This window comes from Lepeophtheirus salmonis, chromosome 1, assembly GCF_016086655.4.
Source record: "Lepeophtheirus salmonis chromosome 1, UVic_Lsal_1.4, whole genome shotgun sequence".
NCBI classification, from domain to species: Eukaryota; Metazoa; Arthropoda; class Copepoda; order Siphonostomatoida; family Caligidae; genus Lepeophtheirus; species Lepeophtheirus salmonis.
The window spans coordinates 50,654,852-50,666,857 of record NC_052131.2 but is presented as its reverse complement, the minus strand read 5'-3'; positions in this window follow the sequence as shown (position 1 = coordinate 50,666,857).

The window sequence follows — 12,006 nt, the reverse complement described above, 5'->3', positions numbered from 1 at the left end:
GCCTTCAGGCGACATGTAAAGTCTGGTATTGATAATGAAGGTAACCATATTAAGTGAAAAAAGGTTTGCAAAAAACTTGTCTATAACTTTAGTTAACATTATTTTTTTATATGTTGAAACTCTAGTTGTGTCGAAACTACATCAAAACAAACAGTTTTGTTAACTACAATGGAAGCCAATAGAGAGGCTATACTCAATGAGTACCTGAAGGTCAAATCTCGATCAGAGCCTGGTGGTCAACCCCATGCTCATCAAGAGAACCATCAAGAAGGACGAGGAGACTCAATGTATTAAGGATAGACCCAAATCAGGCAGACCTCCAGCCATAGGATCGAGGCCGTGGTTGATTCTAAGTGTGACCATTTTGAGATTTAATTGCTTATAAAATGTCTCATTGTCTTACTAACTGAACTTTGCGAGAATCTTGATGAAATTTAGCTGAGGAAAATTGGTTCACAATTCGCAGGGATACCCTGTATTCAATTCTGTCACCATTTGCTGTTACTATAGTAGTAATTCTCTGACGAAAAGAGTCCAGCTCCATTTCTTTCCAGGCTTGGTCAACAGCTACCTTCATTTACTCTACACATCCAGGATGTTATTTACATATCTTCATCCCAATATACGCCCAAAAAAATCAAATATTTTTTCATCAGCAAACTCTTCCAACTGGGGCATATTTAAAATTAATTTGCAACGTGGAAGATCCGTTTGTTTCATGCTGTTTGTGAGAATATATCTCTTTAACATTACTAAGAACTTATCACTAGGCTTGCTACTGTTTTGTTGACTACAGAGTGAAGGATTACCAAATATTTACCATGTTAGCGCATAGATTGAGTTCATTTCAATAATAAGGAAATAAATTTGCAAAGCAAAGAATATATTATTGGATTAGGGGAAGAGGGATCGCGACTTTTTCGAGATATTTGGACAATTGGCACTATGGAAGTTCATGAATGTAAATGGAAGGTCTCAATAGGTTGAAGAAGTTTTGAGTTGGTCTCTTATGAAGTATTCCGGAAGGAGGGGGGCACGGTGTCGTGGACTGAGGGATGAGGCTGGAGGAGTTTGCATTTTTTTTTTTTGTAATGTTCATTTCATTGGTTAGATGGAAATTGCACTATTTAAAATACAAGTAAACATTATGATATTACAGTCACTCCATCTAATCTGGGAATCTATGGACATAAAGCATATTTCTTCCTCTTGGAATGACCGGGGCGCGAACATACGCACATTGAGTTCAAGAGAATAATTTATTAATTTATTCTGAGCGCGTTGTCCATGAGCTACGTTGATATCATGGGGGGGGGGATTGGAGTCGATCTGTCTATTGAGGAATGAAGTCGGATGAGATCAGATCTAATTAAGTAAAGCACTCCATTTTTTTCTTTTATATACCATGAACCATTACAGTGAACAAAATAATGGAGAATACCTTCTACGTCATCAAATCCATTAACTCATCAAACATTAAATTATTATGAACATATATAAATAGAAATAGATGGTATAAACCTCAATAATTGACTAATCCTACGTGGAAGTGTATTTGAGCAGTTGTGATTGATTGTGTCAAGATTCCTCTCATCCTAATCCAATAATATGTTTTTCACTTTACAATGTTATTTCCTTAATATAAAATGGTTGCTTTAATTTCAACTATCCACTGTCGCCGTCTCCAATTTCGAGATAGAAAGAGAACGTATGACGTACGGGCAATCTTATACAATGTATCCTTATTGAAAATGTAGGGATCTTAATATAATTGTTAATAGTTACATGTTGCTACAAAGACTTGCGCTTTTGGTATACCCAGACTCATCGAATGGATTTAAGGTCAATTATTTTTGGCTATGACAATCAAAACTTATCTTTTTTTTAACAATAAAGACCAGTACTAAACTAATCGTAACTGAATTGACTCAGGTCTTAAAGATGAATAAATTATCATTTTGATGAATTTTGGACTAGTGGTATAAAATAGTGATAGTAAATCAAAGCACTGATAGGCAAATATAATACACCATTCAAAATTTATCAATTAGCGAATAACCGAAACTGATCTTTAAACCTATTTTTGATTTATCCTATGAAAAAAAAAGTTAATCATGACCTTAGTTTATGCCTTCAATATTTTAAGATTGGTGTGGTTTTTTACTTTTATGAAATTTTAACAATCTAAAGATAGTAGAATAAAGAAATCTTTTTAAAAAAGGTTAAGAAATACAGTCAACCCCTGCTCGAACTTTATTTCTTATCTAATTTTATTGAAACTTTCACAAAATCAACAGTATAACATAAATTTGACATTGAATTAATAAAAATGCCGTTGGCTCCTACTACACGTTCACAACGTAACCGAAAAGTCCTACTGTCTCCTAACCCTCACTCTGCGTAAAGTCCACAATACTTTCCCTATTCCAGCTCTCAGGGATCTTGCAGTACATTAAGGATAACAATTGGAAAGCTGATATACATTGTTTCAGACAAAATAGTGTAAAGGTTTCAATTCTCAAGAGTTAGGAAGGCAAGAACTCGGCGGTATGTACATCCCATTATCTGAATCAATAAACGGGAGTGTTCTTTTACTCTTGTAACAGACTGCCCGTCTTTCTGCCAAATCTAAGTTCTGTCTTTCAAAATACTGTGGATCCAGGGAAAGACTTTGGTTCGCAAAAGACTGATGTAGATCTTGGCGTAGAACCAACAGCCTCTGCTTGAAAATGAAGAGCGGCATAACGTGACCTTCGCTGCTAAAAATGAAAAGAACCATATCGAGCTATTGGTACCTGGCTTTGATGATCTTATGTACCTTATAAGGACTTTTTTTTCAAACTATATATTAGTCCTCGAGTTATGCTTCTGAGAAGAACCAGACAAGATTTTTTACGGGAGTCTTCTGTTTTAATTTGATTGAAGCCTTGGTTCGGGTGATCCTTTTTTCCCTCTTTAACGTGGTTAGAAGTTGTCCCTTGCAACGTGTATAGCTATGGTATTGTAAGTCTTGATTGATGACACGATGTACAGTTGAACGGGATGCTAACAAGTGTTTAAACAGATCATGAGTTTTCCCCATAAAAGTAGTCCAATCAAAATTAATGTTACACATTATTTGATAAGTATCATAAACTAGTTTATGCTTAAAAATTTGATGACCACAGGATCGAGCGAACTCCTTTGTACATCCCAAAAAATGAGCATCCCTATAACTTGTTATGGGGAGATTTTATGTTGTTTTTTTGTCCATAAATTAGAGTAAATATAATTGAATGTTATAAATAAAATATAACCATTATTTTGATAATAATTTAATGGACCTTGAATTAAATATCAACCCAATGAAATTGGCCAACAATTAGATATATCTGCAACTATTTTTTTCCCTTCGTGCGCAATTAATTTGTTGATTGATGGACGAGTATTGTATACAAAACGTTTTTGCTGACGTTACAGATTGCAAAATTACCTAAAGTCACGCCATGTTGGAACTCACATATAAAGTTGCTGAATATTGATCACTTATTCAAACAAAATGGACTCATTTCCAAAGAAATATGATGGCTGCTCTAACAGGGGAAAATGTGAATACATTATGCACTGTATTTAGAGATCCTGGATATATATCATATACTAGGTATGTTATAAAGTCTGAAAAAAGTCAATGTATGAATTTGAAAAGGGGCCCTTAAGTTGTATATGTAATGTCTTTTTCCATAAATACCTCAATAATTAAAATCCATTGGCTATTGACTGAGAAATCTGGAGATTTGTGGACCAAAATTTAATCCATCTTCTCCTTAAAATGGCATGTACTAAGAACTGGTTTCTTAAGACTGGCGTATTAAATATGACGCACAGGGTTTGTTACTATTATCTCACTCAAACCATGTCCTTCTACATTTAGGACTGTCGTAGTTTGAATCACGAAACCTACACTTTCCTAAATGTGAATTGTACGAGGTTCTGTGACCGAAAAAGAATGAACATAACACTCCTTTTATAAATTATAAGTACCTACAAATTTCAAATTCTTATAAAAACTGATCCTCTCTATTCTTTTTTTTTATATGTTTTGATTAATGAAAATAAAAATGTTCAAGGTTCCTTACATTTAAAAAAAAGAATTATATTAATTAAAAGGGTTATTTTTGGGCCAAAAAGTTGAAGTCAATGTAAAGATAAAGAAATAGTCCTATAATCAATTTATTATAAGTCCGTCAATCAATTTTTATATTTCTTTCACTAAGGAATAGATAAATATTCGTTAGTTGTTTTTAAGAATTTTCTTTGTCAACTGAAAGTTCGGATTTTTTGCCCAAAACTGTCTTGCAAATCTGCAGTTCATTACATCCTATAGTCATTAGCGACTACAAACTATTCAATCTCATAAAAACGGATATTCTCAATCAATTTTTATATGTTGTTCACTAATGACTAAAAAAATGTTCAAGCATTTTTATATTTCAAAAAAATAATTCTCTGTTAATTAGAAAGGTCATTATTGCCCCGAAACGTCGAAGCTAATATTGCAACTTTTTCCTTGATTTTTTGCAATGCCAATATAGTTTAAACCCTCCAAAACATTATTGGGCTAATTTTTTTGTACTATCTTTAACAAACAGTCATCAAATTTATTATTTAAAAGATGTACTTATTTATGGCTTTTTATGCGTCACGAAACTCCTCATCGATCAGTTGTTCGAGCAACTTAATACGGAGGTGAGAAAAAAGATTAGAACACTCCCTCTTTTGCAATATATTTACATGTATATATTTTTGATCTATGAAATAACATTGTAGTCGTATTAATGAATAATATTTTTTCTAAGAGTACTAGTAGAAGGCAGGAGCGAGACATATAGTTACCTGAATTAAGACCCTTGTAAATATCAGCTCTCTGTTGTATAATTTTGGAGAGAAAAAATGAATTAAAACTATCGATAGGAAAACTTTCTACATTTAAAATAACATTACTGCAAGGTAAATATTATTGTGATATTTGAATTAATATACATTTGTTTTATTGTGCATTTTGAAATCAATTTACACCAAAGATCTTTTAGAACAGAGGTCACCAAACTTCTTTTTTTTTTACTGGGGGTCGGATAACTGAAAGAATGAAGAGCGGTGGCCGCATAATCAGTCTGTTTTGTTACTTGTAACACTGACATATTCATTAATTTCAGCAAAATTTATCATGAAGAAGTTTCTTTGAATTTCTAAACCACATTAATTGTCTCATATTTCTAAGTGCATAACTTTCCAGAAAACTTTAAATTTGTTAATAGATGTATTTGTTTCATAGTGACTCTGAAGATGGTACTCTTTCAAAAGTGCAACACTTTCGCTAAACAGTACATAACTAGATTTCTTGTCCTTTGTTTCCGCAAAAACAAAAATACTTGGCTCCCCACACTTCATTGAAAACGCGACACTCTGGGTTCACTTTTCATTTTTCCAGTAGCCATAATGAAGATTCAAGAAAAATGGAGCTAAAAATGAAAGAAGGGGCAAGATGTGTCATACCCAAAATAAGATGGCAAAATGTAAAAGTATATAATTTACAACAAGATTATAGTATAATTCTAATCTATCAGCCTGAAGTTTGAAACTATGTACTTGACTATTGAATTTATTGTCTAATAATTTCAGTAATCAATGGGGGTATCCCAATCTTTGACCGAATAATGTCATTGCTAATGGCAAATAAGTAATACGGTTGTTATTTTATTCAAAAAATGGAGTTTTTAGGCTCTGAAGAGATCCATATTAGTAGAGTTTAATTCCCTTTAAATGAACTTATAGCAATAAAGCTAAGTTTTTTGATTTTGTTATAAGAAGAGGCCTCAGATATAGCTTGGAGTAAGTTCATTTTACATGCTAGTTCAATTAAAAAGCTTCAAAATATTTGTTTTTTTCTGAAAAAAAAATTGCCTCACTCTTTTTTTTTATTCAAAAAAATAGGTTTTTTTCTATAAAAAATAATTATATGCTATCCAAAATCCTGCGAAATATCATCAATGAATTGCACATTTGATCACTGTGCCTATACTTATATTCCTAAAGGGTATGTCACATTTTTCAACATTGTGATGAAGAATTTTCCCTTGTTTAGGAATGATGAACTCAATCAATAGTACAGAAGAGATATTGTTCATTTTTATTCAACTTAACAGAGGATTGTCATTTCAATATTATATTTTTATAAAAACTATTCTTTAAAGTAATGCTTCAATAAAAATATGTTAAATGAATAACAAACCTTGGTATAAAAAGAAATGAAACAAATAAAGTTTAAGAACTCACTTAACTTAAGATTGTAAGAGTCTTTAATGAATCTAAAAGGTAACAAAACAATTTCATTAAAGTTATTTCTTCTTTTCCTGCAACTACAAAAATAAGTAGAGATGAAAATCGTGTGTATTTTGTGCATGTTTAAAAAAAAAACGCAAATCAAAATGGCAATTCTGACAATTCGCAGAATGTTTTTCAGGAGAGCAGCTCAGCTCTCATGAACCTTCATTAGATCGGCTACAATCAGCTGTGACAAGGGAGGAGGAGGAGAAATAAATAAAGACTGTGTAAAGAAGTACTTCCATGTTGATCCTCAATTCTACTCCGAGTCCAACAAGTACTTCCAATTATAACTCCGTAACAAATCCTCGAGGTTACTTAATCTCTTTTTTTTTTATGAGCGCGCAGCAATCTTCAATCAGGTTTAAAATATAAATGAATGTAGTAAAAAAGAAGGTTCCTTACTCATAAATAATGATAACTACAGTGCGGAGGAAAAGATCACTAATTCCGAAAAAAAAGGATGAGCTAAAAATACACTGTATTTTTATGACTAAATATAAGGTTTTCTATATTGTGTTTTCGCGTGACGTCAATATGTTGATGTCCACCATTTTGGGATTCTAAACAAACAAGTTTTATAACAAAGGAAATAAAATTATTTAATTAAAATTAAGGAAAATTGTGAACTATTGGATGTCAAAATGGGACCAATAAATAAAAGGACTTAAATCTTACCGTTTATCAAAAATATATATATTTATTCCTTAATTTTATAATATATATCTTAGTCTAAATTTATTAAGAATACGTTATTATAACGTTATATAATCTTATTTCCGTTGATAAAAATTAACTATTACTACGGAATGAATAAAATAATTTTTCTCGTTCCACATAGATTCAAAAAATGTAATATAACTATACAAATTTAACAATTTTTAAAGATTTTTAGTTCATATACTTATACTTAATTCAAATATCATTTGCAGCAAGCAGTAATAAATGCAACATTTAAAGTCAACTTTTATTCATAATCGAGTTTCATCAAGATTCATTGGAAATTTATTTATTTAATGTAGTAAAAATATCAACTTTGATCCCCTGCAAGATGGCGTCTCCTTCCATTAAGATGTAATTTATGACGTCAGTAAAAATATTATATATAAATAACAAAAATATTTCGCTCACATAGACATATGAGCGTAATATTTGTATGAAGCATCCCACTAGTTTTTTAATTTTTATAGATTATCGAGGTTGCTTCTTGTAAAAATCTAAACATTTCCGTAAACATTTTTATGACTATTATAAATAAACGTTGAGCAGTTACGAAGAGTGGCTTTACTTTTCAGAGAGTCAATTGATTTAATAAAATAATCCTTCCTACTATATAACAAATGTAGAAAAATAATTTTCTTAACTTCTAACTAAGTTTCTTACGATAAATAATGATGAAATCATTATTGATATATAGAAGATTAATTTTTTTAAACAATAAGTAGACATTTCTACTCAATTTCGGCTATAAATTAATATATGATGATTCTATAAACTACGATCATTTAAGCGGGGAAGGGTTTTCTATCTGTCTCGTAAACTTTAAGTATACTTTCTCAAAAGAGCAAGGAAAATAAAAAACATTGTAAAATATCCCTTACCTGTCTCATTAATTAATTATATTTGTAAATCTGACATTTAGTTAGTTTAATAACATTTCTTGAAACATTCACCAGAATACATATTGATTTTTGTAGATGGTAATATTCAATTTCTTTGCTGTCTGATATGAATATAATTAGAGCTGTAAATAATATGATTTTCTGTTATGTAATAAAAAAGATAACAAAAATTAAGTGGTAGTCTGGCAATATTTGAACTCTCTTAGTCTTGCTCTCCGTCTTTCAGGAGCACACATATTTGTTATTGAATACTTTATACTTTAATGTTCCTTCCTCAAGACTTTTGAATGAATAATGGTAACACTTAATAGCATTGGATAATAAAATAAAACACTATTAAATTTGCAACTACAGCAAATTGAACCACGTCCATTAGAGGTCCATAAAGCCATTGGTACTTGCAATCATTGTTGGGTTATTAAAAAGAAACTGTTCCTAAATTGATCAGCTTTCATACACTGTATGATTGCTTGCGATGTGCAACATACAAAGACAATGGAGGCAAAAGGGTGACGGATTGCAGATGTTATCTGTGCCCATCAATCTGTAAAGGAGGTCGCGGACATTATGAATTGCTCTGTTGAGCTTGTCTGTAAGGTCAGGAGGCTCATTAACAGCAAGGAAAACTTCTCCAGGAACACACACAAAAAAAAAGATTGTCCTTGAAGACTTATTGACCGGTGTGGCCTATGAAATTGAAACCAAAAAATACTAAAAAGAGATGAAAAGGGTTGGATGGAAATTACCCCAAAGGATATTAATGTTGCCAATAAGAATTAGCACCTGGCAATATGTTTATAACAACTCAAACTTGATGCAAGAGGAAAAACTCACTGATTTCTTGACTAGAAACTTGAGACCCCCTCATCACCAAACGGCGCGCCACTAAACTATGGAATATTGGGGATCGTGGAGAGCTAGGCCAACAAAGTCCACCACTACAATGTTGATTCCCTGAAGGCCTCTGTTGAGAAGGAGTGGGCTGATATGCTGAGAGACTTCGTCATCAAGGTAAGCAAGGCCTTCAGGCCCAGTTTGGAGGCAAATGTGGCAGCAGAACGATGACATTTTGAGAAATAATTGGCAATATTATAAGGTATAATTAAAAATATCCCTGATACTATGTATATGTTGTTCTTGACAAAGTTCATTTATATCTTACCATTACACTGTATAGAAAACGTCTAGCACTTATTTTTGATCGTATTATTTACAAATCAAAATATTTTTCAAATTTAAGTGCAATGTAGTCATTCCTTTCCTTATTGGTTGCATTCCACTTAAATAGAGTCATCTCTTTCCTCATTCAACTATAAGTAGGCTGTATTGGCTGGTTTGTAATAGATAAACCTAAGAGAGGTTGCGTGAATACATTCATATTCTTCCGAACATTTTCAAAATTACATTCATCATTAATATTTGGTGAACATTGCACAAATAATTTACAACTATTAACTTACAATGCAACCCATTCCAATAATGCAATTTGATGAATAAAATAGTCATTCGTCCTTGACATATGTGCACGACTTTTTTCTCCTCTTTTAAGGAAAATTAGATCTTGAATGGGTCTTCCATCTACTACATATATATATATACACTTAATTCATTATAATATCATATTTTATCACTACAGAGTGTTCCAAATAGACATAGTATTTAGGGTGACATGCAGCTTTGCCTCAAACATGTTCCCAAGTATGTAGCGCGGCAAATATGTTGGAGGCAAGTATGTATGACGGCAAAGAAGCTTGATGGCGAGTGTGCTAGAGGCAAAAGAAAACGAGGCGAACGTGTATGAGGCAAATCCCCATAGAGCCAGTATATAGAGTGTTATCACGTGATGTGGGCCATTTTGGGAGAGGCATAAACAATCTAATATTATAAAAATGATAGCTTTGAGTGATTAATATTAAGGAAAATAGTGAACGATGGGATGTCAAAATGGGGCCAACAAAAAGAAGAACATAAATCTTACTATCTGTCAAGATTTTATATCACTATTACCTAGTTTTATATATCTAACCCTAATATCTATTAATAATAATGTTATTAGATCGTTATAAAGTCTTATTTACATAATGTTGATCGTAAATAAACTATAACAATGGAAATAATGAAGCATTTTTCTCTAATTAACCTTCTTTTCTCGTCCCTAATCAATTAATCAAAAAAAAATTGTCACATTTCACTCTTTTTAATTAATTTTTTCAAAAAATTTAATTTTTCAATTTCTTTTCCAAAAAATTTGATTTTCTGTGAATAGCCAGGGATTTTTAAATTTTTTTTAGAATAGCTGTAGATTTTGAAATTTTTTTTGCAAAAAATTTAATATTTGAACTTTTTTTTTTTTAACCGCTATGGATTTTAGAATTATTTTTCCAAAAATTTAATTTTTTGAAAATAGCTATGGATTTTTGGAATTCTTATCGAAAAAATTTAATATTTTAATTTTTGAGAATAGATGTAGATATTTGAAACTTTTTTCCAAAATTTTAATATTGGAAATTTAATTTCTGTAAAATTTTTAAGAGTTGTGGATTTTTTAATTCATTTTTCAAAAAATTAAATATTTGAATTTTTTTTTCAAAAAATTTAACAAATTCCTACGTTGTGTAAGGAGTGTTTCTTTCCATAAATATATCAATTATTAAAATTCATTGGCTATTAACTGAGAAATCCGGAGATTCGCGTTTGTAAATTAAATCCGTCTCCTCCTTGAATCGCACGTACTAAGAACTGGTTTCTTACGACTGGCATATTACATATGATGCAGGGAGTTTGTTATGATTATCTAATTCAAACGATGTCCTTCTACATTTAGGACCGTCGTAGTTTGAATCATGAAACCTTCACTTTCCTAGATGTGAATTGCACAAGGTTCTGTGACCGGAAAAAAATGAGCATAACACAAACAGGATAAACAGATCTTATTATTTAGTAGCGACAACAAATTTCTTCTTTTCATAAAAACTGATTCCATCATAAATTTTTAAATTTTTTTCATTAATGAGTAGAAAAATGTTCCATCTCCTTTAGGGGTTTTTAAAAATTGTCTTTGTCAACTAGAAGTGATTATTCTTTGCCCCAAACTACCACACAAATCTGCAATTTATTACATTCTCTATTCATTAGAAACTACAAACTACTTCATCACATAAAAACTGATTCTGCCTATGAATTTTAATATTTTTTTCACTAATGAATAGAAAAATGTTCAAGCTTCCTTAGGTTAAAATTTTTTTCTATTAATTAGAAGGGCCCTTTTTGTCCTAAAACGTCATTTTAAGTTATTTAATGAAGCTGAACATTGCAACTTTTTCTTGATTCTTTGCAATGTCAATATAGTTTAAACCCTCTACAACAATATTAGGGTACATTTTTTGTTATATCTTTAGATTAGACCATTCCCTCTTTTGTAACATACCTACAAAAATTGCTTTCAAGACATTTGAAATAGACCTTATTGCAGCTGATTATTTTAAGCCAATTAGGAAAGAGAAGGAAAATACATTCTCTTCTTTTACTGAGTGTCCAATCTTTCCTTCGAGTCCAGTTGAAGAAGTAAAAAGGGGAGGGGGGGTATATAATTACGTTATATATAAAACACTATAAATTTATTAAAGCCTCGTATATATTTTGTAGCATTTATCATAATATGATTAATGAATAGAAAAATAACTAAAAACAGACAACATATTATAAATATATTTCCGTTGACATTAAAACTAGTTTAGAAGCAGAAGGATTTACATTGTACAGACAAATATTATCAATTAATTATCAAATGGAGAGAGGGGGGGAGGGGTCCTTATAGGACAAGTCCAAGAGGAGTCTCAAGCCTTTGCTCATAAGTCCATGATCTAAAAATATATTTGTTGAGTTATGTCCTCAGAAAATAAAATAAAAAATAATTTCATGATTACTTTATATTCGTGAACATTAATTTAGCTGCAGGTACTTTTGACTCGAGGATATTACGTTTTTATATTATGGGTTCGAACTTTACCATTGTATCTTGATC